Consider the following 27,207-nt stretch of genomic DNA (forward strand, 5'->3'; position numbering starts at 1 on the left):
GCTACTGGAGACCAAAATTCCATTCATCTCCCTTGTCGTTGGTTGATCACCCCTTATCTGATTAATTCCTTCGGGCATTGGAATCTTCAACGATTGATGATATGTTGATGGTACAGCTTTCATCTCGTGCAACCATGGCCTTCCTAGAATGATGTTGTATCCCATATCACCATCTACCACTTTGAAAAGAGTTGTTTTCATTACTCCTTCAGCATTCATGAATAATAAAATATCTCCCCGGGTTGTCACACTTGCGAGGTTGAATCCGGCGAGGAGCTTTGTGGCCGGAATAATGCTTCCGGTGAGTTTAGCTTGCTCCAATACTCTCTATTGTATGACATTAGCCAAACTTCCTGGATCCACTAGAACACGTTTAATCTTAAAATCTAGCACATTTAAAGAAATTACCAGTGCGTCATTGTGTGGTAGCAGCAATCCGTCTGTGTCCTTATCCGTAAAAGTGATATCGTCTTCCTGAAGCCTTTTGCTATGCGTTATTGATATTTTCATATTCTTTTCTACTGAAAAGGTGACCCCGTTAATCTCGTTCTCTCCAAAGATCATATTGATTGTTTGATATGGGGGATATTCTCCTACATTCGAGGGTTCCGCGTTGTACCGGTTACGGCCATAATTATTCTTAGCTCGATCACTCAAGAATCCTCTTAGGTGACTATTCTTCAATAATGTTGCCACTTCTTTCCGGAGGTGTCGACAGTCCTTTGTCCGGTGGCCATTCGTCATGTGGTATTCACACCACAAGCTGGGATCCCTCTAGCTAGGATCAGATCTCATCGGTTTCAGGAACCATGCTTCTTTGATGTTTCTCATGGCCGACACTAACTCCACAATACTGATGTTGAATTTATATTCCAATAACTTGGGGTAAGAAGGATCCTGTGACCCTGATGCTTCTTTATCATGCAGTGATCGATTGTTTCGGTCGCGATCAGTCCTCCTGTCAATTGTAAACCTATCCACTGTCCGAAAACCTCTACCGCGGCCTTCGATCCGTTCGTAGGGCAAAAAGTGGCCCGTCGAAGTCCGCCTGTCCGCATCAAAATCATCCTTTGATTTTTCTCTGTTCTTTTCTCGTACTTTGGACTACGGAAAATCAACCTGATCTTCTTCGATCCTTATTTTTGATTCGTACCAGTTGTGGACATCTGCCCAGGTCGCTGCTTCAAATTGAGTAGGCTTTCCTTCAATTTTTGGGAAGCGTTTGAACTCTTCGAATTTAATCCCTTGGTGAATACTTCAGCTGCCCATTCATCCGGGATAGCCGGGAGCAACATTCTCTCCTTCTGGAATCGGGTAACGAACACTCGTAGCAGCTTGGACTCTCCTTGCGCAATCCTGAATATGTCAGCCTTTAGGACTTGTACTTTTCTATCCCCGGCATGAGCCTTGATGAAATAATTCGCGAGCATTTCAAAGGAGTCTATGGAAAGCTCGGATAACAGCGAATACCACATCAAGGCTCCTCTCATGAGGGTTTCTCCAAATTTCTTTAGCAATACAAATTTAATTTCGTGAGAAGCTAAATCATTTCCCTTTACCACCGTTGTGTATATGGTAATATGCTCATCGGGGTCTGAAGTTCCATCATACTTTGGCACTTCAAGCATTTTGCAACGCTTCGAGATTAACTCTGGTGCCGCACTTGGTTTGTATGACAATTGAGTATAATTTTTGGAGTCCGGACCTTTCGGCAGTGGTGGCGCGCCCGGGATCTGGTCCATGCGAGTGTTCACTTCTCTCATAAACCGTAAAAGTTCATTCTTGAAAGGATCATTCTCGTTATTAAGGCCGAATCCGCTCCCCGCTCCCCCATCGAATCCAATTTCACCCCTGGGAGTGATGTTGTTGACCCTCTGATGTGTTTGATTCGCTGGAGACTCTAGAGGAATCAGATCTCGTTTGTTTGCATTATTTGAAGCTCCCGATAGCGCCTGCTTCAACTCTGTCATAACCTTATCCTGTCGCATGAGGTGGCCTAGAATGATCGCCTGTTTCTCTTGCAAGACCCTTACCGCGTCAACGACATGTTCCTCATTAGCATCATCGGGAGTTTTCTCCCGAACATGTCGAGGATATTGCTTGTCATGCACCGATGTGGTGCCATTCCCCTCATCGTGGGTGTCACTCATTGAGTCCTCGGAATGAGATTGATCCCCTCGAATCTCGAGGTTGTGCATGTTATTAAAGTGTTGTCTGCCATTTCTTATGATTTTTTCTAAGACAAAAAAATCAAAACAGGTTAGTAAAAAGGTAAGAATCAATTTAATTACAGGGCTGTCTAGGCCCCACGATGGGTGCCAAACTGTTTACCCGTAAAATGGTACAATTGAATTTATACGTGGTTTCTAGACATATGAATTAATTTAATCCTGAAATAATAAAATAATCAAAGAATTATGCAATACTTAGCCTTAGGATGTAGACAAAACAGTAGAAGCAACAGTTCCCGGAACAGGATTTTCGAGCACAACAACAACAACGAAATCAAAAAGTAAGAAGATAAAATGGTATTAAGATTTGTATAGAATGTAGTGTAAGTCTGTCAGAAAATTCGTGTCCCTTACAATGATAACTGAGCTCACTATTTATAGTTATGTCTAGGGAAGGAGGTCCTGGGATCGTGCCTTTCTTTAATGCCAATTATGAGGGATATTGATGAAGATGTAACGGTGAACATAAATGTCAAATTTCCTGTAACGGGTAATTGCTCTTAATGCCATAGAATATTCTCTATTAAATGCTATTGGGCGAAGAGCATTTATCACATCTTTATGAGCGTTATCTTTCCGGTGACAAATGAAACAGTTGCCTTCGGTCTTTGGCCATCTCTCCGTCTTGGGTTTCACGTGTCCCTTTTTTGGACGACCACGTGTCATAGCATATTTTACCCCATATAATTATTATGTTTTTATACCGCAAATAACTAGCAAAAAATAAATAAATTAGATGGTTAACCGTCGTTCTTCAAAGAAGAAATAAGAAATGATTGTTATCCATCGTTTGTAAGAGACTCGAGGAATATCTAACACACACACACATATATATATATATATATATATATATATATATATATATATATATATAAATAAAAGGAAAAGCGGACGGGATTTATAAAGTGAGAAATTAAACTCTCACTAACAAGGTGATAAGCTTCCTCAACACCTTATTATTAATTAATAGACTGAAACAAAAAAGTATTGAGATCTTAAATTTCTAACACGTTAGATTAAAGCCTCATTAATTGTTTCTTTTTCCTTCTTGAAGGATTGTGCTTGACAATATAATTTGAGTATCAGATTCAAAATCTTAAAGCGATAAGTGAAGTGACCTAGAACATTATAAAAGGCCAAAATCATATGCGGCCCCTTAAATTTATCCCGATTTTCCTCTGTGACACCTTATCTTAGGTTTGTTTCAATTGAACAAGCCATCTACTCAATAAAAGTACCAATTGGCTACTTTTTTTACAACCAGCAAATAATAAAGACGGTGTGCAATGCACTCGCGGATGACATAACTTTTTGACTAATTAAAACAAGACATGTGGCATTGGGCCCAAAATAAATTTTAAAAAGATAAAATATTGAGTACAAAAACTATATTCAAACCTAATCCTGAATTTGCAGTCGCCGTCACCTTTCTTTCCACTTGCCGTAGTCCCCCACTATTCCGATAAGATATGTAACGATTCTCTCTCTCTGCCAGTAGTGGTTCTTGGCGTGTCTTCATTTTCCTCCGTTCTTCAAGCCCTCTCTAATCTCTATTAGAGAGAATACTTTGAATTTAAAAAGAAAAATAGTCTTAGAATGGGTTTTTTACCGGTTCAACAACCATGATTTTCGGCAACGCAAACACGACCGTCGACTTCTCTTTCGACCTCAGCATTATGTTTTCCGTTTTAATTTCTTTTTTGCTGGTTTCATGGTGGTAGATGGACAATGTATCAAGTGATTTTGGTGATGTTCATAGCTGGCTAAAATGGAGATTTGGACCGGGATTATGCATATGTATTCTTTACTGGTTTTATTATGAGAAAAACGGGTGAAGCTGAAGGAGGTGGTGGCAGATCTGAAAAGCTGAGGAAGAAATGAGCTGGCGACAGTATTGTAATGGCAAATATAAAGGAAAACGAGGGTAGTGAAGGAGACGAGGTGGCTGAAAAAAGAAGTAGAAGAAAAATGGATAGTAGTGAAGTCAACGGTGGTGGTAAGGTGGTGGATGGGAGGAAGTGGCGGCAAGAAGATAGAAATATATTTCTTTGAAAATCCTAATACAATTAATGAGAGATAAATGTATTCTTTAACGCGTCCGGCACACGTTATCTTACAATTGGTTCTTTGGCTTACACGTAATAGAACATAATTCTTTCTGTTCGCAAATGGATAAATGACCTTAAGATTAGTGAAGAGTGCCTTGTAAAATATAAGGAGGGACCGTCGACCAGAATCCAAGATTAAATTTAATAAGTTTAACTTTATACTAAACTAATTATACCATTTAAATATGATTCAATCTAATGTTGAATCCGTAGCCGAAAGGCTACATTCTGTCAAGACTCCAATTTGTTTTCGTTGAATGTCGTGATGACACATAGTGTCTACAACTAGTTAAGCCTAATATTTGATAATAACTTGACGGGTATAATTAATAAAATACTAAAACAAGTCTGATAAACGTATATAAACTTTAGAAAATAAAATCTCAACAATACACTCCCCGAGACCTGTGAAACTGAGTCATACGCTCTACAGAGTAAGCTAAAGTGTCTACTACATCACTATCTGAATGAAAATACAACAGGAAGTAAAGGTAAAGGAATAGATGACTCTAAGGCCTGCGGATATGGAGCAGGTATACCTTAGTACTAATAGTTCAAATTCATGTTAACAAGACAACTACTCAATCCTTATAGGCTTCACCAAATTGCGCTCCAAACAATACTCAACATGCCTCATTAAGGACTTAGTATCGTACATTGTAACATAAAACAAGATGACAATGACTAATTACTTTCTACCATCCATCATCACCTTCTTCAATCCTTTCATAGTGACTCCAAACATGTGAGATAGCTTTGAGACCACAAAGTCGAGGCATGATTATACCTATTAAACATAAAAAGAAAAAATATTAAGTCAAGTAATATTTTTAAACATACTATGTGTTATATAAGTTGAATAATTAACTTACCAAATTTTTTCTGGATCACCCCAATACTTATCAAATTTTCCTTCATCTTCTTTGCCATTGGACCCAAAAGAACATCTTCATTTAATTCATGGAATTGGTCCCCCATTTAGTTAACTTCTTAGAAAGCTCCTTCACCTGCACATCATTTGAACTAGCATTATCAACTGTGACAGTGAAAATCTTTTGTAACCTCCACTCTTTCAAATAACTAACAATACTATTTGCCATATCTTCACCCCGAGATTTTAGTTAAAATTATCCCTTATGTTTTGGGGTAGACCCAACTTTTTCCTTTAAATTCAACATTGAGCATCATTTATCCTCTAAATTTGCAAAACTTGAGCACAAATAGTCTAACTAACGAAATGTACCAAGCCGAGGCAGAAACTAACGGACTAATACCAGTGACTTGCAAATTAAACCAAAAAATATCAAACCCAGCTCTGATTTCACCCCTACGAGCACTTCCGGGAAACAGACATAAAAATGCAAATTGGTGCCTAGTGACACCTTGCATATGGTGTTAGCACGTCCTCAAGTCCAAGACTGCTGCTTTTACCGTATCACTGTTTCTTAAGGTCTTGAGCACTTACTGAAGTCGTGGCTTGCCAATTACCACATCTCATCATCGACCATGAAGCTTCCTACTGCAAGAAAATCACTTAAATTGTCAATAAATAGCTTACTTTTCGGTAGTACAGTGAAGTTTGTCTTGAAAGTTTCTTGACGTTCAACTCCACTGCCTCATGTCACATTTGATTGTGAAGATTAGATATGAGAAGGTTTTAGCAAGATTAGAGATTGGTTAAAGCATCTATTGTGAAATGCTTAGATATAAAATTAATTGAGATATGATTCTTTTACATACAAGATAATTTGAGAAATATTATACAAATTAAAATTTATTAAAGATGATCAGAAAAAGTCGACAACATATGAGAATATGTTAAGAGAATCAAAAAAGTTCATCAAAAATTATCGAGATTTAATTTTTTTGCTATGAATCTGCGTCTTTATAAAGGAATTATTTTTTTCCATAAACCATAACTGTTCTTCCTTTTGCACCCAAAAAGAAAAGGCATCACTTTTGACCTTACTGGCATTCTTGTAACTGTCAGAAATGTAAAATTTGGAGCAATAAAATCAGGCATAAACTACTGTAACAAAGGAAAAATACAATGGTGGAAATGAATTGGGAAAGAAGGGATTGCGGGGACAGAAACAGAGCCAGGTGGGGTGGCTTTTGTAGGTATCACATGCAAGTCACGTGGTATTAGTCCGTTAGTGTCAGCCTTGGTTTGGTCCATTTCGTTAGTTGGAGTATTTGTGCTCAGGTTTTGCAAATTTAGAGGACAAATGATGATTAATGTTAAATTTAAAGGATAAAATTGGGTCTACCCCCAAACATAAGGGACAATCTTGACTAAAAACTCTGTGACTAGAAATTGGAGAAAAGTTGATAATTATTTTATGCATTTTTCATTCACTATCAATCCAATGAACAGTAATACATATATAATTTATTTGTTGTAAGGAAGTCCAAGTATCAGTGGTAAGGCAAACTCTCTGATCTTTAAAAAGCTTCCCCAACTTCCATTTTTCCTCATTGAAAAGATCAAAACGGTCCCGAATCACAGTTCTACGTGAAGGAATTCGAAAAAAAGGTTAAGCAATTTTCATAAAATTCATAAACCGTTCCTGTTCAACAAAGCTAAAAGGAAGTTCATCAACGATCACCATATGACACAAAGCCTTCCTACATTGTTCTTGATCAAATTTCCAAGGAACAACGGCTATATCACCCTTATTACCCCCCGGAACAGGTTGAAAGGCTAATTTTGATTGACGTTGTTCAATATCCAAAGGCATTTTTTTACAATTGGTCATATGCGCAAGCAGTGATTTTGTACCATTATATTTTGTATCAGCAAAATATTCTTTTTTGCAATGTTTACAGACACCCTTTTGATTTCCTTCCGAATCAATAATTTGGTCAAAATGATCCCATGCAGGAGACCTCTTTTTTCTTTATTTCCTTACTGTCGATTGAACTGATTGAGATTGTGCCGTCGCATTTGAATTAGAAGCTCCACTTTCACCAACCACCTTATCAATTAAGATATTTTCAGCCATGCGTTTGTGTCACTGTGAGTTTGAATTTAAAAGAAATCAAGCAGGGAGGCAACAAATTAAAAAATAAATTAGAAGAATCTAGACATAAGGCAACTGAAGATGAAAAATCTAGACATAAGGCAACTGAAAAAAATAGATACTGGACCTTTCCATTCATAATTTATATATGCGTTTTAATGTACAAAATCTAACCATTCAAAGATTAAAATAGTATTTTGCAGCGCAATTTAAGAAAGTATTTTCCAGCATTTATTATGAGAAATTCACTTATTGCCATAGATATTAATGAACCAAAGGGTACTGAAGTGAACCCTAAAAGAATTCTTGAAGCAACTTACAAAAATATAAATTCTAAAGGATCGTCAATAGCATCAGCATGTATTATTTAAAAATATATATATATATATATATATATATATATATATATATATATATATATATATATATATATATATATATATATTGCTCAATAGAAAAGGAATATAGAAGCCTAAGTATATATTTTGCTCAATAAGAATGTCACGTATAGCATATATAAAATTTTAATTTATGGAAGTTTTGTATACTCAAGGTATCTTTGTGATTATTTAGGCATAAGTTCTTTATTATCTGTCATTCACTTAATAAACGATTGAATCAACTGAAGATGAAGACGAAGGCAACTGAAGATGAAGATGAAGCAATTAAAAACTTACACGAGGAATGAAGATGAAGCTGAAGAATGCGGCTGAGAAATGTAAACTTTGAAGCAACTGAAGAGTGAAGAGTCTGAAGAATACGGCTGAGGCTGAGGCTGAGGCTGAGAAAGAATAGGAAAGACCGAAAGAATGAAGGCCTAGCATATCTGCATATGTATATACTTAAGGATAAAGTAGTAATTTCGTTAATCCTTATTGGGTTATCGGTTAACCCATTAACAGAATTGCCAAACCCAAGCCCGAACCGATAACCCAATAGTGAAAAAATTCTAAACTGTTACCAAATCGTTAACCCAATAACCTAATACCGATAATTCAATAAATAATTAACGGTTCGGGTTATCGATTTTACCCGATAAATGCCCAGCCCTAATTCTATGCGGTCACGTGGAGTGTTACATGATCGCGTAGGTTTATACAGTCACAGGTATGCGATTGCGGGTGAGGTGACGCATTCACATAGCATGTTTTTATGTTGTTGGAATTTTGTTCTACGCGATCGCGGGAAAATTTCCGCGATCGCGTAGTGTGAGCAACTGGGCAGACTCTAACATTTCAAAAATAAGGGTTTAGCTATTTTTATCAAAACTTGAGATAGAGAGCCCGAATGTGGACGAAAATTTGGGGGATTTTTAGAGAAAACTATTGGGTAACGATTCTTGACTCATTTATGATTATATTCCATTAATCTATAGTTGGTTCCATCCTTTAATTTCTAATTTGGGTTGAAAATTTTGGAAACAATGGGAGAAAATCTTCAACTAAGTTTTTGAGTTTTGATTCGGATTTTAATGTCGGATTTGGATAATTTTCGTACGAGTGAACTCGTGAGTGAATGGGTGTTCATATTTTATGACTTTTATCCGATTTCGAGACGTGGGACCAGGCCGACTTTTTAGGGCGATTTTTGAATTTTTTGTTAAAGTATTGATTTGATTAATTAGATGAGTCTATTATAGTTGTATTTATGATATGCAATTGTGTTTGGCTAGATTTGAGCCATTCAGAGTCTGATAATCGAAGAAAGGGCATTCTTACAGATTGATTGATCTTGATTCGAGGTAAGTGGCTTGTCTAACAATATATGGGAGAAATCCCCGTAGGATTTGGTACTGTTGTGATATGTGAGTGCCGTGTACGTGAGGTGACTAGTGCGTACACAAGCTAATTGTTGTAAAACCCAATTTTTTTTACTAAGTAGTAACCTGTTTTCATCTTAATTGAGTTATACCCGCATGTGTAGTTATCCTACTTAGTCTAATATCGCATATATACGTGATTTAGCTGCTTATTTGTACTCTGTGCAGCATGCCCAGTTGATTTCCTATTTCTCCTTGATTTTTATCTGTCTTAATTGGAGGATTCTTGCTGTTAACTGTTGTATTTATCGGTTTGAGCTATGTGTTTACTTATTGAGACTACGAGGCGGTACCTCGGGAATTCTTCCTACACATTTACTCTTGAGACTATGAGGCGATACCTCGGGAGTTCTCCCTGTACATTTACTTTTGAGACTACGAGGCAGTACCTCAGGATATCTCCTCGCATATTTACTGTTGGGACTACGAGACGTTATCTATGGAGATTCACTGTTGAGTATTTACTTTTGGGACTACGAGACGGTATCTCGAGAGAGCCCATGTTGTTATCTCATTGTGTTGTGTTGTTATTGCTTTGTGAGTACTTTATGTTAATGTCTCCATTTTACTTCATTTTATTATATCATCTGTCTTATTATTATATACCAGTAGCCTGACCTGACCTTGTCACTACCCGATCGAGGTTAGGCTTGGCACTTACTGGGTACCGTTGTGGTGTACTCATGCTACTCTTCTGCACATGTTTTGCGCGCAGATCCACGTGCTTATTATCAGCCACGTCATCAGTGAGTAGTGACAGTTTGGAGACTTCAAGGTATATCTGCTGCGTCCGCAGACCTCGGAGTCCCCCTCTATTCTCTCCTATGTCAATTACTTTTTGTACTTCTTTTATTAGACTCTGGTGTATAGAGATACTAGTTTCCTTCTGTAGCTTGTGACTTATGATGTTCCAGGTTTTGGGAATATTGTGTATTACTAGAGTATTGATTATTGTACATGACAAGCAGCATTGTTACCAGTTATTTAGTTATCTGTTGCAGTTAGTTGTTAAGTTTTACTTCCATTTTTGTTATTTTCGCATTTTGTTAGGCTTACCTAGTCGTAGAAACTAAGTGTCGTCACGACGTCTTACGGAGGGAGAATTGGTTCGTGACAATTATTTTCGCATGTGTTTTTATTTCTCGGGTTATTTATTAGTTTAATACTACAACAAAAAAACAAAACGACAACTTAACATAATTTAAATTCTGTACAATTAATGAAAATGCATGACACGTAAAACATAAATATAAAATACTACACTCAACACATCCATGTGTTTGTTTAGTTACTATCGCCCATTATTCTGTGCTTCAACCACTTAAATTTTTCTTCCAACCTATTTTTTTTCTTCTTCTGCATCTTTTAGTTTCTCCTTCACTGCCGCAAGTTGTTATTGTAGTTTAAAGATCTGGAGTTCGTATTCACTGGTTATTTTCCAAACATATTGCAAACATGATTTGTAGTATTCCTGGTTAATGGGTTCATCATACCATTATTCAAATCTACATTGATTTCCGTCCTACCAATGGGTATTATAACACAACACTATTAATTAACATGTTATATAAAAACTACTAACAACATTTTAATGGCGCGCTATGCTTCGCGTGATAATGATTCTTTAGGGTACAAGACAACCTTTTCAGAACGGAAGCTTTTGCAGGTCGACAAGACAATACACATAACCCATATTGGTAGAGCGTTATGCTTCAAGTACAAGACAATTTCTTAAACTGAACCAAGACATCTGTATTCAAAGACCATTTGAAGAAACATTACAACATCCTTTTAAAAAATACCACTAACATTTAATAAGTGGTTCAAACAGAGGCAAAAGGGTGAAGGTAGTTCAACAGATCCCTATGGAATACGTCTTAACACTATCGATCCCTTCCTAGAAAAAAATATGCTAGGTTGCTATACTGATTTGGTTGATGACAAGTGGTATGGTGTTCTGCGTACCTTGGAAAATAAGCCTATCAATATACACACTGATCTCAAAGTTGCAGGGTACATTATTAAGGGCAAAGCGCATTCTACAAAGCCTGAAGGTATGCGAATTTGGGGTGAAAACGATGTGATTATGAAGTATTATGTCACTGGCATGGGCTTGTTATGCCACAAGCACTGTCTTCAACTTTCCAAACAAACACACACAAAGATGAACCAGAAATGATTCGGCATTTGATGAAGGAGATTCTAGATATGGAAAAGGCACTAGTTGTTCATCATGTAATGGATAATCTTAATTTCCTGAGAGGAACGAAGGATCAGTACTGGGATTTATTAAAAAATGAGAAATTGCGTAGAGACAATGATTATCCTATTTTACCAACAGTTGCCGAGTGGTAGGTACTACCTAAGTTTCTACTATAGACGTTGGACGTAGGAGTCCTATATTGTTGTAGAAATCAAGCAAGTGGTCTTATAGATGATAGCGATGAAATAGTTTCAAAATGTGTGTCAACTGGGGCCTAGATTACGATGCCCTCAGTCCCGAAGGGTACGTACGCGATGTTGACAAAGAAGATGAAGACAGTGACAATGAAATAGTGCCAGACAATGACGATAATGGCGAATGGCAATTGTTTCTTTTTTGTTGGGTGTATGTTAAATTGTTGTACTGAAGTATTAATGATAAATATCAATTAGATTTAACTCCAATGGAAACATAATTTTATTTCATACATTTTGCAAGCTGAACATGTACATACACTTATTACAACAATAAAACACTACTTGTATCCTTCATAATTGGGCACCTTGGATGAACTTCCATGGGGAGCTGAATTACCACCACTACCTGTAATGACCTGACCAGTCGTTTTAAGTATTTTTATTTTGCTCGGTAGTTTACGGGTATGAATAGCCTCATATGATATATTATGACTTATATGAATCGCCGGTTTTGGTTTTCAGGTTATTCAGAATCGAATTGGAGGAATGTATTTTATGGTTGAAGCTTTAAATTGGGGGAGTTGACCAAGTTTGACGTTTTGTGAATTTGAACCCGGAACGGAGTTTTGATGGTTTCGTTAGCTCCGTTCGGTGATTTTGGACTGAGAAGTGCGTCCGGATTGTGATTTAGAGGTCCGTAGTTGAATTTGGTTTGAAATAGCACAAATTGGATTTTTGGGAAGTTTGACCGGGGGGTTGACTTTTGATATTGGGGACGAAATATGATTTTGAAAATTGGAATAGATTCATTTTATCATTTGGGACTTGTGTGCAAAATGTGAAGTCATTTCGGATTGATTTGCTATGTTTCGGCACGAGTTATTGAATTTGAAAGTTCAAAGTTCATAGATTTCGATTTGAGGTATGATTCGTCATTTTGATGTTGCTATGTGTGTTTCGAGTCCTCGAGTAGGTCCGTATTGTGTTATGAAACTTGTTCGTATGTTCGGACGGGGTCCCGACAGGCTCGGGTTAGTTTCGGACGAGGTTTAGAGCATTTTAGAAGTTTTGGCTAAGGCTGGAATTTTTCTGTTGCTGGTGTCTTCGCACCTGCGGAAATGGGCTCGCAGGTGCGATGGTTGCAGAAGCGACAAAACAGCCGCAGAAGCGAGGGAGTGTTGGCAGAGGCATCACAGAAGTGGATGCCAGGGCACATATGCGCGTGTGCAGAAGCGGCCAATGCGTGCAGAAGCGCCCACACTCGTAGATGCGAGCTTCGTCCGTAGAAGCGGTGCTCGCAGATTCGACGAATTGTCCGCAAATGAGGAAATCGCTGGGCAGAAGCTATATTATCGAGGGTTTTGGTTCTTTCTTCATTTTTGGAGCTATGGAGCTCGGATTGAGGCAATTCTTGAAGCAATTTTCATCTTGTGGACTGGGGTAAGTGTTCTCTACTCATTTTTGATTTTATATCACGAATCTACCTTCGTTTTTGGTAATGGGATTGTGAATGGCATAGAGGAAATTGGGGGTTTTGGCCTAAAGTTTCATAATATGAATTTTTGAGTTTTGAACATCGAATTGGAGTCGGATTAGAGTGAAACTAGTATGGTTGGACTCATAATTGAATGGGTTGTCGGATTTTGTAAATTTTGATCCGGTTCCGAGGTGCGGGCCTGGGTTAGGCTTTTGGCCGATTTTGGGTATTTGATTCAAGATTTGATCTTTTTATATCGGGATTGGTTCCTTTAGCATTGTTTGATGTACTTGAGTTGTTTTTGGTTAGTTTCGAGCCGTTATGAGGTCGGAACATGTGGGATAGCGTCGTTGGAGCATCGCTTGGCTTGCTCGGCATTGGTATTGGCTTGTTCGAGGTAAGTAACTCTTCTAATCTTAGAGCTGAGGGTATGAACCCTGAATATACGTGTTATGTGTTTGGGGTTGATGTGACGCACATGCTAGGTGACGGGCGTGTAGGCGTACACCGTGTGAACAGTGATTTTTGTTGTTTCTGTGGTACCGTGTAGTTACCTGAACTTATCTGTAATTAGGAAATCTCTACATACTAGAGTTATCGATTTGTGACTCATGTTAGAAGCCATGTCTAGGCTACATGCTTATTCCGTTGGGACCCATTGATGTCATTTCTGTTGTTGAGTTATCTGCTTTAATTGCATTACATACTCAGTCATACGCATTCATATGCATATCATATCTCAGTCTCAGATATTATTTATTGATACATTATATCATTGTTGTTGGGCTAGTTTCATGGCATTGTGAGCCCGTGAGTGAGACTGGAGAGATTGATCGCTGAGTGAGGCCGAAGGCCTGAGTGAGAGTGATATTTTGGGATCGGGCTGCATGCTGCAGCAAGTTAAAATGATTACATATTCTGGGGATCGGGCTGAACGCCGCAGCATGTTATATTGATTACATATTTTGGGATCGGGTTGCACGCCACAACATGTTATATTGATTAAAATTTATGGGAGCGGGCTGCACACCGTAGCGATATAGCGCTTGGGCTGAAGGAGCCTCTCCGGAGTCTGCACATGTAACGACCTGGCTGGTCGTTTCGAGAGTTATAGCCACATTTTCCCTATTTCTGCTTCTTTTGTGTTCTTCAATTGTATTATGATATGTTGGGTTAGTTGGTTCAGGTCCAGAGTAGTTTCAGAGTGAATTGAGACACTTAGCCTCTTTATTATAAGCTTAAGTAGGAAAAGTCAACAGTATATTGACTTATGTGTAAACGATCTCGGATTTGAATTTTTATGGTTCCGTTAGCTCCATTAGGTGATTTTGGAGTTAGGAGTACGTCCAGAATATGATTTGGAGGTCCGTATTGGAATTAGGCTTGAATAGGCGAAAGTTGGTAATTTGGCGATTTTGGTCGGCAGTGGAAATATTTTATATCGGGGTCAGAATGGATTTACGAAAAATTGGAGTAGGTTTGTGGTGTTATTCGTGACGTTTGTGTAAAATTTTAGGTCATTTGTACGTGGTTTGGTAAGTTTCGACATCGTTTGTGGAATTCAGAAATTTAGAAGTTTTTAGGCATGAATTTGAGGGTAATTTGGTGTTTTGATGTTGCTTTTAGTGATTCGAAGACTTGACTAAGTTCGTATGATGTTATGGGACATGTTGGTATGTTTGGTTGAGGACCAGAAGGCCTCGGGGTGGTTTCGGGTGGTTAACGGAAGGTTTGGAACTTGGAAAATGCAGCTGAACTGCTGCTGCTGGTGTTTTCCGCACTTGCGGAGTGGGAGCCGCAGGTGCGCGACTACAGAAGCGCATGGGTGGTCGCAGATGTGGGCATTTTTGAGTTGTACTGGAACTGCAGGTGCGAGAAGGGGGTCGCATATGCGAGCCCGCAGATGCGAGGCTGATTCGCAGATGCAGAAGTGAGGGGTTGGTCGATTTCCGCAGAAGCGGAGGGAGAAGCGCAGGTGCGCTATCGCAAGTGCGGTATTTGGCCACAGATGCAGAACCTGAGATTTTAAGTGAGTTCCGCACCTGCGATGGAAATTACGTAGGTGTGACATCGCAGAAGCAGAAAAGGGGACCGCAGGTGCAGTTTCACTGGGCAGAAAGTATAAATAGAGGACTTCGAGATTTTTCCTCATTTCCACCATTTTTAACTCGGACTTTGGAGCTTTTAAGGTGATTTTTGAAGGGGATTCAAGGAAATTCACTGAGGTAAGTCCCTTGAGCCTAAGTACCCTTAGATATGGTGTTTTCCCGTTGATTTCTCATCTAATTAGTGGGGTTTTGAAGTGAAAATTGGGGGTAAGGGCTTGGGATTTTGGAGAGTGTAATTTGGGGATTTGAGGGACCAAACGATGTCGTATTTTGATAAATTTCATATGGTTAGACTCGTGAGTGAATGGGCTTCCAGGTTTTGTGACGCTTGTCAGATTTCGAGATGTGGGACTGGGGGGAGGGGGGCGATTTGAGCCAATTTCGGATTTTGGGCTATATTTTAGCAGTTTTCTTGTGGAATCGATCCATTTAGTATTTATTGATTGTGTTGTATTACTTGTGGCTAGATTCGAGACGTTTGGAGGACGATTTGGGAGGTAAAGGCATCGCGGAGTAGGATTTTTCTTGGATAGAGGTAAGTAACAGTCTTAAATCTAGTTTTGAGGGTATGAAACCCCGAGAATTGGTATAATGTGATACTTGGAGGTGACATACATGCTAGGTGACGGGCATGCGAGCGTGCACCATAAGGGATTGTGACTTGGTCCGTCCCGTGAGACTGTAAAGTAGAATAGCCATTGATATTACTTGTTTTTCCTTCTTTTTGAGCAATTGAATGCCTTTCATGTTAGCAACCATGCTTAGGCCATATGATATCACTATCGGGACCTGCAATGGTCGTATACTTGTTGAATTGACTGCTAATTGCTGTCTTGTACTTAGCCACCATCTTATTGTGTGTTATATCTCCGTTTCCTCTCATTTCTTGTTGATACTTGTTGTATTCCCTGTTTTGACTGGTTATTATGATATTCTGTGAGCCCGTCGCAACAATATTGGATTAGGTTGCACGCCGTAACAAGCCTTCAGGCCATATATCGTATCGGGCTGCACGCCACAGCAATATATGGATCGGGCTGCACGCCGCAATAATATATGGATCAGGCTGCACGCCACAACAGTATTGGGTCGGGCTGCACGCCGCAACAATATATAGCGCTTGGGCTATAGGAGCCACTCCGGAGTCTGTACACCCCCAGTGAGTGCAAGTACCTTTGATTGTGAGTATTAAAGTTGAGAGCTGAGTGATTGAGCTATTGAGATAGATGAGTGTCACGACCTAAAATCCAACTAGCCGTGATGGCACCTAATCCAACCCGCTAGGTAAGCCAACTTTTAATTTTCCAATTCCAATAACAATTATCAAAGCAATTTAAGTGAATAAAGGTCTTAATCTTATACATCCCCCCAGAACTGGTAGTATAAATCATGAGCTTCTAAGAATAGAGTATATAAAGCGAAAATGAAATAAATACACAGTCTATTTGAATAATACATAAACAGAGTTTTTGTTTTACATCTAAGGCTACCCTGAACAAGAGGCAGCTACAACAGGAACGCAGGTACATCTTCAAATCCGGCAACCATCGAACACTGCAACAATGGCAGCTAATATCTGCACGCAATGTGCAGAAGTGTAGTATCAGTACAACCGACCCCATATACTGAGTAAGTAACAAACCTAGCCTTAGGTTGAAAGTAGTGGCGAGCTTGTACCAAGGTCAAAGTCCAACTTCCATAACCAACAATAGTTCATAACAATATTAAACAAGTAATATCAGAAGTAACTCAAAGAATAAATGCTCAGCTAAATCATAACTTCTGAAAATAGTTCTGCCTTTTCAAGTACATTAGTGAAACCCAAATCATTTACCGAAGTTGCCAAAAATATGAATAAGTTTGAAAACAATAATTTTTCCCAAAAACCCTTTCAATAATAATAAATAAGATGTTTTATTTTCTTTCCAGATAACCAGTGTAAAACAAATGCATCACTATGTCCATCTGTCAACATGTGTGATAAATCATGAGTGATGTAAAATCGTACAACATGAGGGAAATACATCTCGATGCATGTATGTCATGTGTGCATGTCAATGCAATGTATCTCAGAGATTGTACTCATGTACTCACACTCTCAGAGTACTGAATCTCACTGTCTCACATTCTCTCTCACTATGCTCAGCACACTCAATCACTCAACGCTATACAATACCTGCTGCGGCGTGCAGCCCGATCCCTATTTATAGTCGACTGCGCTCATTGGAGGTGTGTACAGACTGATGAGGGGCTCCTACAGCCCAAGCTCTATATTGCTGTGGCGTGCAGCCCGACCCAACACTGCTGCGGCATGCAGCCCAATCCATATATTACTGCGACGTGCAGCCCGATCCAATATCATGGCCCGAAGGGTTATTGCGGCGTGCAACCCGATCCAACATTTACTGCGGCTTGCAGCCCGATCCATCATATCTCACAATCAGGCCCTCGGCCTCACTCAGTCATCAATCTCTCCAGTCTCTCTCATGGGCTCACAATGTCATGAAAAATAGAAAATAGCCCAAAAATGATGATATGATGTATCGATAAATAACAACAGAGACTGAGATATGATATGCAATGACATGAATATGACTGAGTATAAATTTTCAATTTAAAGCAATTAATTCACAACAATATGACCTCTGTGGGTCCCAATAATACTGGCACATAGCCTCAACATGATTTTTAATATGCTTTTCAGCTCAATTTCTTTAACTCATAAAACCGCATGGATAATGCCAAGATCATTTAACTACAAAATTCCACTTAAACAATTATGTCATAATTTCTATAGTGCACGCTCACACGTCCGTCACCTAGCATGTGCGTCACCTCCCAAACATTTCACGAAATACATATATTCAGGGTTCATACCCTCAACTCCAAGATTAAAAGAGTTACTTACCTCGAACAAGCCAAATCCAATGTCGAGCAAGCTAAGCAATACTCCAGCAATTCCATTCTGCGCGTATCAACTTCCAAACAGCTCGAATATAGTCACAATTAATTTGATTCAATCCACACAATTTATAGGAATTAATTCCATATCAAAATGCTAATATTTTCCACAAAATCTGAATTTACGCCCCAAAAATCACCCGTGGGGCCCATATCTCGGAATCCGATGAAACTCACAAAATTCGACAACCCATCCAATTACGAGTTCAACCATACTAATTTCACTCAAATCCGACTCCGAATCGGTATTCAAATCTCAAAAATTCATTTTATGAAATTTCTACAATTTCCCCCAAATTTCCACCTCAAAGTACTAATCAGATGATGAAATCATGGATATATTCATGTATATTAACCAAATTCGAGTTAGAATCACTTACCCTGATGAATATCTTGAAAAACTCACGAAAAATTACCACAAACCGAGCTCCCTAGGTCCAAAATATGAAATAATACCCTAAACCTCGTATATATAGTGCACTCTCTGATTTCCACTACGCTGACCGCGAAAATCCAGGCGCGGCCACGAAAATCCAAGCGCTGTCCGCGCTTCTGGTGGCTGTAGTGATAGGCTTTATTATTTTGGCCATAACATTCTCTATAGATGTCCAAATTATGATTTATTTAGCTTTGTGGAAACTAGACACAAAGGGCTACAACTTTCGTTTTTGAATCATCTCAAAATTCCCTGTAGATCAAAATATATAGGCTTTCGAAGTCGGACCAGCAAATCTGCAGATCTGCCCTAGTATGCCTCCGCGACCAAATTTTCGCGGCCCGCGCCCCCTCCTCCGTCCTCAGCGAAATTTTGCCGCCGTCCGCGAAAATTAAGCACCAGAACCATGCCTGAGTTTTGATAATGCCCGGTCTCGCTCAAAACTCACCCCGAAACTCATTCGGAATCTCCCAGACACAAACCATATATGAATTTCAATCATAAAACATGCTACGGACCTGCTCGCGCACTCAAAACACTGAAAAGAGGTCATCTTGACCCGATATTGACCATGGCCAAACTCCCAAATTTCTTAACTTTATTAAATCTCTCAACCAATGATCCAAAACTACACTCAAGCCCCTCGGGACCTCAACCAAATATACCAGCACTTTCCATAACATAACACGGACCTACTTGAGGCCTCAAAACACACATAACAATATCGAAATGACGAATAACACCTCAATTCGAATTCATTGAACTTTGAAACTTCAAATTTTATATCTTGGGTCAAAACACATCAAATCAATCTGGAATAACTTTAAATTTTGCACACAAGTCACATTTCACATTACGGACCTATTCCAATTTCCACAATCGGATTCCGACCCCGATATCAAAAAGTCAACCCCCCGGTCAAACTTCCCAAAAATCCAACTTTTGGCATTTCAAGCCAAATTCCACTACATACCTCCAAATAATTTTACGGACATGCTCCTAAGTCCAAAATCACCATACAGAGCTATTGGAATTATCAAAACTCCATTCCGAGATCGTTTACACATAAGTCGACATCCGCTCCACTTTTCTAACTTAAATTTCAATAATGAGACTAAGTGTCTCATTTCATTCCGAATTCCTTCTGGACTCGAACCAACTAACCCGATAAGTCATAAATAAATTGTAAGGCATAAATTGAGTAGTAAATTGGGGAACGGGGCCGTAATACTCGAAACGACCGGCCGGGTCGTTACAATGAGTGACAGTAGCCTTGTGAGGCTGTACTTGCTCTTATTTTGTTGTTGCCCTTCGTTGCAAATTGTTGTTATTGTGAAATTTTCTGGAGGGCTTATATTTTTGTAACTGAACTCGAAATGTTTTGATTTAAAACACCGAATTGAAAGCATGCCTACTTTTTTTGCCAAAATTACTGAAATAAACTGAATATGTGTAGCTCGTCACTGTTTCCCAGTTCCTTATTTAATTTTGTTACTTACTGAGTTGAAAGTACTTACGTTACTCCCTGAACCTTGTGTGAAGATTCAGGTGTGACTGGACGCAGAGGTCATTGAGTTCGTGCGCAGTTGATCTTTCGGAGATTTACGAGGTAGCTGTCGGCGTTCGCAGACCTTGTGCTCCTTCCTTATTATCTTTCTTTCTCTGTATTGATATCTAGACGTAGACTATTGTAGACACTGTCTTTTAGATTGAGAGTCTAGTTATTCATGACTTAGTGACACCCCGATGTCAGGCTATTTTTCCGCACTATGTTTATTTGGGTTTTACCCCGTATTTATGAGAAATTCCAGTTTATTTAAATGTCTTAATTCATTTATATTAAATTTTGAAAGTGTTTTGGAAAGGTCGGCTTGCCTAGTACCACGATAGGTTAGGTTTTGGGTCGTGACAAGCTGTTATCACAATGTAGGTTACATAGGTCTCACGAGTCATGAGCGGGTTTAGTAGAGTCTTGCGGATCGGTACGGAGACGTATGTACTTATCTTCGAGAGACTGCAGAACCTTTAGGAAAATTCTACATTCTTGAATTCTCGTCGTGCAAATATGTTGATTCTGGTAACTAAACATATGTTGTTTCATTCTCTTATAGATGGTAAGGACTCGTACTACCGATCAGGAAGACCAGTACCACCAGCCAGGGCCGTGAGAGGCCGAGGTAGAGGATGTGGTAGGGAAAGAGGTGCAGCCCGCACAACAGCTGGGGCAGTACCTGTAGATCCACTAGTTGCCCCAGATCAGGACCAGATTTCAGTTGTTGATGCACCAGCTCAGGCACCACATGTGCCTATTGTGATTCCAGGCCTTCAGGGGGCCTTAGCTCAGATTCTGACTGCGTGCACCAGCCTTGCTCAAGCGATCTCTGTTTCGGCCGCAGCAGCCACTTCTGAGGCGGGGGAGGTGCTTAGACTCTCGCTGCTCGCACACCAGAGTAGGTGGTACAGGGATTCCAGACACCGTGGGCACCACTAGCCCAGCCGGTTGTAGCTGCTCCGGACTATGTGGTTCCTGCTATGCCTGAGGATGAGCAGCATAGATTGGAGAGGTTTGGAAGACTTCAGCCTCTATATTTTAGTGGTGCAAAGGGAGAGGATGCATAAGGTTTCTTGGACAGGTATTAGAAGATACTCCTTACACTAGGTATTCTGGAGACCAGTGTGGTCTCGTTCACTACCATTCAGTTCTATGGGACTGCATTCAGTTGGTGGGAGGCTTACGAGAGGCGTAGGCCAGTCAGCGCTGCACCCTTTACTTGGCAGTATTTCTTCGTTATCTTTCTGGAGAAATTCGTGTCTCAGTCCCGCAGAGAGGAGCTACGCAGACAGTTTGAGCAGCTTCGTTAGGGTGATACGTTTATGACCCAGTATGAGATGCGATTCTTGTAGTTGGCTCATCATGCTAACTGGTTGGATCCCAAAGACAGGGCTAGGATCAGGAGGTTTATAGATGGCCTCACTTATCAGCTATGATTGCTTATAACCATAGAGAGAGAGAGTGTCTAGTGCTAATTTTGATGAGGTTGTCAACATTGCTCGGCAGATTGAGATGGTTCGCGTTCAGGAGAGGGTTAAAAGGAAGGTCAAGAGGCCTCGTGGATAGGGTGGATTTAGTGGTACTCCTTCAGGGGGTCAGTTCCAGCACGGTAGAGGCCGTCCATTCAGACATACTCAGACGGCTCACCCAGTTCACCGTGGTGCATCATCTGGCCATGGTTCTCACAGTTATCAACAGGGTCGTTCATCTCTTGGTGCTCTTCCAGTGCAGAGTTCTTCTCATGCTCCATCGGGTCAGGGTTCGTCTATGCCGGGTCCTTCTACTAGTTATCCCGGTGCTCGGGGCTCCCTTCAGTCCCCAGAACCAGCACCGAGGTGTTTCTATGAGTGTGGGGAGTTTGATCACATGAGGAGAGAGTGTCCCCATATAGTGAGAGGTCCCGCTCCACAGAGGTGCCAGTCTATGTCATCAGCATCAGTTCCTCCACCACTCGCCCAGTCAGCTAGGGGTCGCCCGAGAGGGGAAGGCAGATCAGGGGTGGCCAGGCCCATTTCTATGCCCTCCCTGCCAGACCAGATGCTATTCCTTTAGATGCTGTGATTACAGGTATTGTCTCAGTTTGTCACAGAGATGCCTCTATATTATTTGACTCTGGTTCCCCTTATTCATATGTTTCCTCGTATTTCGCTCATTTTCTGGATATGCCCCATAAGTCTTTAGTTTCATCTGTTCATGTATCTACTCATGTGGGCAATACTATTATTGTGGATCGTGTATATCGGTCATGTGTGGTGACTATTAGGGGTTTGGAGACCTGAGTATACTGTTTGCTGCTTAGTATGGTTGACTTAGATGTGATATTGGGTATGGATTGGTTGTCTCAATGCCATGCCGTTCTAGATTATCACGCTAAGACGGTGACGTTGGCGATGCCGGATTTGTCGAGGGTTGAGTGGAGCGGTTCTATAGACTATGTACCTAGTAGGGTGATTTCACATTTGAAGGCTCAGCGTATGGTTGAGAAGGGTTGTCTATCCTATTTGACTTTTGTGAGGGATGTTAGTGCAGAGACTCCTTCCATTGATTCTATTCTGGTGGTACGTGATTTTCTGGATGTGTTTCCTGCAGACCTGTCGGGCCTGCCGCTTGACAGGAATATTGACTTTAGTATTGGTTTGGTGTCGGGCACTCAGCCCATTTATATTTCACTGTATCGTATGGCACCGACGGAATTGAAGGGACAGCTTCAGGAACTCCTTGATAAGGGGTTTATTCGGCCTAGCGTGTCACTTTGGGGTGCACCGGTTCTATTTGTATAAAAGAAAGAGATGGTTCTATGAGGATGTGCATTGACTACAGGCAGTTGAACAAGGTCAAGGTCAAGAACAAGTATCCTTTCCCATGTATTGATGATCTATTTGACCAGCTTCAGGGGGCGAGGGTGTTCTCCAAGATTGATTTGAGGTCTGAGTATCACCAACTGAATATTCGGGATTCGGATATTCTTAAGACAGCTTTCGGGACCTGATATGGCCATTATGAGTTCTTAGTGATGTCTTTTGGGCTGACCAATGCCCCAACAACGTTCATGCATTTGATGAACAGTGTATTCCAGCACTATTTGGAATCATTCATTATAGTATTCATTGATGACATCCTGGTGCACTCTCGTAGCCAGGAGGAGCATGCTCAGCATCTGAGGATTGTATTACAGAGATTGAGGGAGGAGAAGCTTTATGCAAAGTTCTCCAAGTATGGGTTTTGGCTCGGTTCAGTAGCATTCTTGGGGCACGTGGTGTCCAATAAGGGTATTCAAGTGGATCCGAAGAAGATAGAGGCAGTGCAGAGTTAGCCTAGACCGTCCTCATCCACGGAGATTAGGAGCTTTCTTGGTTTGGTGGGCTATTACCGTCACTTTGTGGAGGGATTTTCATCTATTGCATCGCCCTTGACCAAATTGACCCAAAAGGGTGCTCCATACATGTGGTCGGATGAGTGTGAGGAGAGCTTCTAGAAGCTCAAGACTGCTTTGACCACAGCTCCAGTTCTAGTTTTTCCTTCAGCTTCTGGTTCTTATACAGTGTATTGTGATGCTTCGAGGATAGGTATTGGATGTGTCCTGATGTAGGAGAGTAGGGTGATTGCCTATGCCTCGTGCCAGTTGAAGACTCATGAGAAGAACTATCCTGTCCATGACCTTGAGTTAGCAGCTATTGTACATGCCTTAAAGATTTGGCGGCACTATTTGTACGGGGTTCATTGTGAGATCTATACAGATCACCGGAGTTTGCAGCACCTGTTCAAGCAGAAGGATCTTAATTTGTGCCGGGGGAGATTGTTGGAGCTTCTCAAGGACTATGATATCACCATTTTGTATCATTCGGGGAAGGCTAATGTGGTGGTCGATGCTTTAAGTTGCCGGGCAGGGAGTTTGGGGAGTTTAGCATATCTTTCAGCAGCAGAGAAACCTTTGGCATTGGATGTTCAGGCCTTAGCTGGCCAGCTTGTCAGATTGGATATTTAGGAACCGAGTCGGGTATTGGCTTGTATGGTCTCCAGGTCTTCTCTTTATGACCCTATCAGGGAGCGTGCTGGTTCTTCAAGACAAGGTTCAGCGAGGTGATGCTAGGGATGTGACTATTGGTGATGACGGTGTGTTGAGGATGATGGGCCGGATATGTGTGCCTAATGTAGATGGACTCCAAGAGTTAATTCTAGAGGAGGCCCATAGTTCGCGGTATTCCATCCATCTAGGTGCCGCTAAGATGTACCAGGATTTGAGACAGCACTATTGGTGGAGGCGGATGAAGAAGAATATAGTTGGGTTTATGGCTCGGTGTCTCAACTGTCAGTAGGTTAAGTATGAACATCAGAGATCGGGTGGCTTGCTTCAGAGGTTAGAGATCCCAGGGTGGAAGTGGGAGCGGATCACCATGGACTTCTTAGTTGGGCTCCCACGAACTTCGAGAAAGTTCGATGCTATTTGGGTTATTGTGGATTGGCTGACCAACTACGCACACTTCATTCCAGTTGGCACTACTTACTCTTCAGAGCGGTTGGCTAAGATTTACATCCGAGAGATTGTTCGCCTGCATGGTGTCCCACTTTCCATCATTTCAGATAGGGGCACTCAGTTTACATCGCAGTTTTGGAGGGCCGTGGAGTGAGAGTTGGGTACACAGGTTGAGTTGAGTACAACCTTTCACCCTATGATGGACGGACAGTCTGAGCGCACTATCCAGATATTGGAGAAAATGTTACGCGCTTGTGTCATTGGCTTTGGGGGTTCATGGGACCAGTTTCTGCTGCTCGCGAAGTTTGCATATAACAACAATTATCAGTCGGGCATTCAGATGGCTTTGTACGAGGCTTTATATGGGAGGAGGTGTAGATCTCCAGTAGGATGGTTTGAGCTGGGTGAGGCTAGGCTCTTGGGTACATACTTGGTCCATGATACATTAGACAAGGTGAAATCAATTCAGGAGCGGCTTCGCATGGCGCAGTCTAGGCAGAAGAGCTATGCGGACAGGAAGGTCCATGATGTGTCTTTCATGGTTGGGGAGAAGGTTTTGCTGAAGGTATCACCCATGAAGGGTGTTATTAGGTTTGGGAAGAGGGGAAAGTTGAGCCCCCGGTTCATTGGGCCTTTTGAGGTGCTTTAGAGGATAGGGGAGGTGGCTTATAAGCTTGCCTTGCCACCTAGCTTGTCGAGTTTGCATCCAGTGTTTCATGTTTCTATGCTCCGAAAGTTTATTGGCGATCCGTCCTATGTTTTGGACTACAACACGGTTAAGTTGGATAGTGATATGACTTATGATGTGGAGCCGGTGGCCATTTTGGATCGACAGGTTCAAAAGTTGAGGTCAAAGGATATAGCTTCAGTGAAGGTGCAGTGGACAAGTCAGTCTATGGAGGAGGCCATCTGGGAGACTGAGCAGAAGATGCGGAGCAGATATCCACACCTATTTGAGGCTCCAGGTATGTTTCTAGACTCGTTCGAGGACGAACGTTTGTTTAAGAGGGGGAGGATATAACGACCCAGTCGGTCATTTCGAGAGTTATAGCCTCGTTTCCCCCATTTTTGCTTCTTTTGTGTTCTTCAGTTGTATTATGATATGCCGGGTTAGTTGGTTCGGGTCCGGAGTGGTTCCGGAGTGAATTGAGAATTTTAATAGAAGCTTAAGTTGAAAAAGTCAACCGGATGTTGACATATGTGTAAACGATCTCGGATTTGAATTTTAATGATTCTGTTAGCTCCATTAGGTGATTTTGGACTTAGGAGTGCGTCCGGAATGTGATTTGGAGGTCCGTAGTGGAATTAGGCTTGAATTGGCGAAAGTTGGTAATTTGGTAATTTTGGTCGGCGGTGGAAAATTTTGATATCGGGGTCGGAATGGATTTCCGGAAATTGGAGTAGGTTTGTGGTGTCCTTTGTGATGTGTGTGTAAGATTTGAGGTCATTCGGACGTGGTTTGGTAAGTTTCAACATCATTTGTGGAATTCAGAACTTTAGAAGTTCTTAGGCTTGAATCCGAGGGTAATTTGGTGTTTTGATGTTGTTTTGAGTGATTCGAAGGCTCGACTAAGTTCATATATGTTATGGTACATGTCGGTGTGTTTGTTTGAAGTCCCGAGGGACTTGGGGGTTGTTCCGGGTGGTTAACAAAAGGTCTGGAACTTGGAAAATGCAGTTGAACTGCTGCTGCTGGTGTTTTCCGCACCTGCGGAGTAGGAGCCGCAGGTGCGCGACCGCTGAAGCGCATATGAGGTCACAGATGCGGGCAGTGTTGAGTTGGACTGGAACCGCAGGTGCGAGTAGGGGGTCACATCTGCGAGCCCGCAGATGCGAGGCTGAGTCGCAGATGCGAAAGTGAGGAGTTGGTCGATTTTAGCAGAAACTGAGAGAGAAGCATAGGTGCGCTATCGCAGGTGCGGTATTTGGCCACAGATGCGGAACCTGGGATTTTAAGTGAGTTCCGCACCTGCGATGGAAATTCCACAGGTGCGGCATCGCAGAAGCAGAAAAAGGGACCGCAGGTGGGGTTTCACTGGGAAGAAAGTATAAATAGAGGACTTCGAGATTTTTCCTCATTTCCACCATTTTTAACTCGGACTTTGGAGCTTTTGTGGTGATGTTTGAAGGGGATTCAAGGAAATTCATTGAGGTAAGGCCCTTGAGCCTAAGTACCCTTAGATATGGTGTTTTCCCGTTGATTTCTCATTAATTAGTGGGTTTTTGAAGTGAAAATTGGGGGTTAGGACTTGGGATTTTGGAGAGTGTAATTTGGGGATTTGAGGGACCAAACGATGTCGTATTTTGATAAATTTCATATGGTTAGACTCATGAGTGAATGGGCTTCCGATTTTTATGACTCTTGTCGGATTTCGAGACGTGGGCCCGGGGGGCCAGTTTGAGTCGATTTCGGATTTTGGGCTATAGTTTAGTAGTTTTCTTGTGGAATTGATCCCTTTAGCCTTTATTGATTGTGTCGTATTACATGTGGCTAGATTCGTGACGTTTGGAGGCCGATTTGAGAGGCAAAGGCATCGCGGAGTAGGATTTTGTTCGGATTGAGGTAAGTAACAGTCTTAAATCTGGTTTTGAGGGTATGAAACCCCGAGAATTGGTAT

General features: G+C 40.9%; 1 long non-coding RNA gene across 1 annotated transcript; it reads right to left on the reverse strand.

Moving 5' to 3' along the window:
- Window positions 1–4,728: 4,728 nt before the first annotated feature.
- Window positions 4,729–6,411, reverse strand: LOC107768498 (uncharacterized). Its single transcript, XR_001644152.2, has 4 exons — window positions 6,304–6,411; window positions 5,805–5,858; window positions 5,212–5,346; window positions 4,729–5,126 (listed from the first exon to the last, which is right to left on the reverse strand). It is a non-coding gene; the product is annotated as an uncharacterized LOC107768498 (long non-coding RNA).
- Window positions 6,412–27,207: the final 20,796 nt, after the last annotated feature.

Source organism: Nicotiana tabacum, chromosome 23, assembly GCF_000715075.1.
Source record: "Nicotiana tabacum cultivar K326 chromosome 23, ASM71507v2, whole genome shotgun sequence".
NCBI lineage: Eukaryota > Viridiplantae > Streptophyta > Magnoliopsida > Solanales > Solanaceae > Nicotiana > Nicotiana tabacum.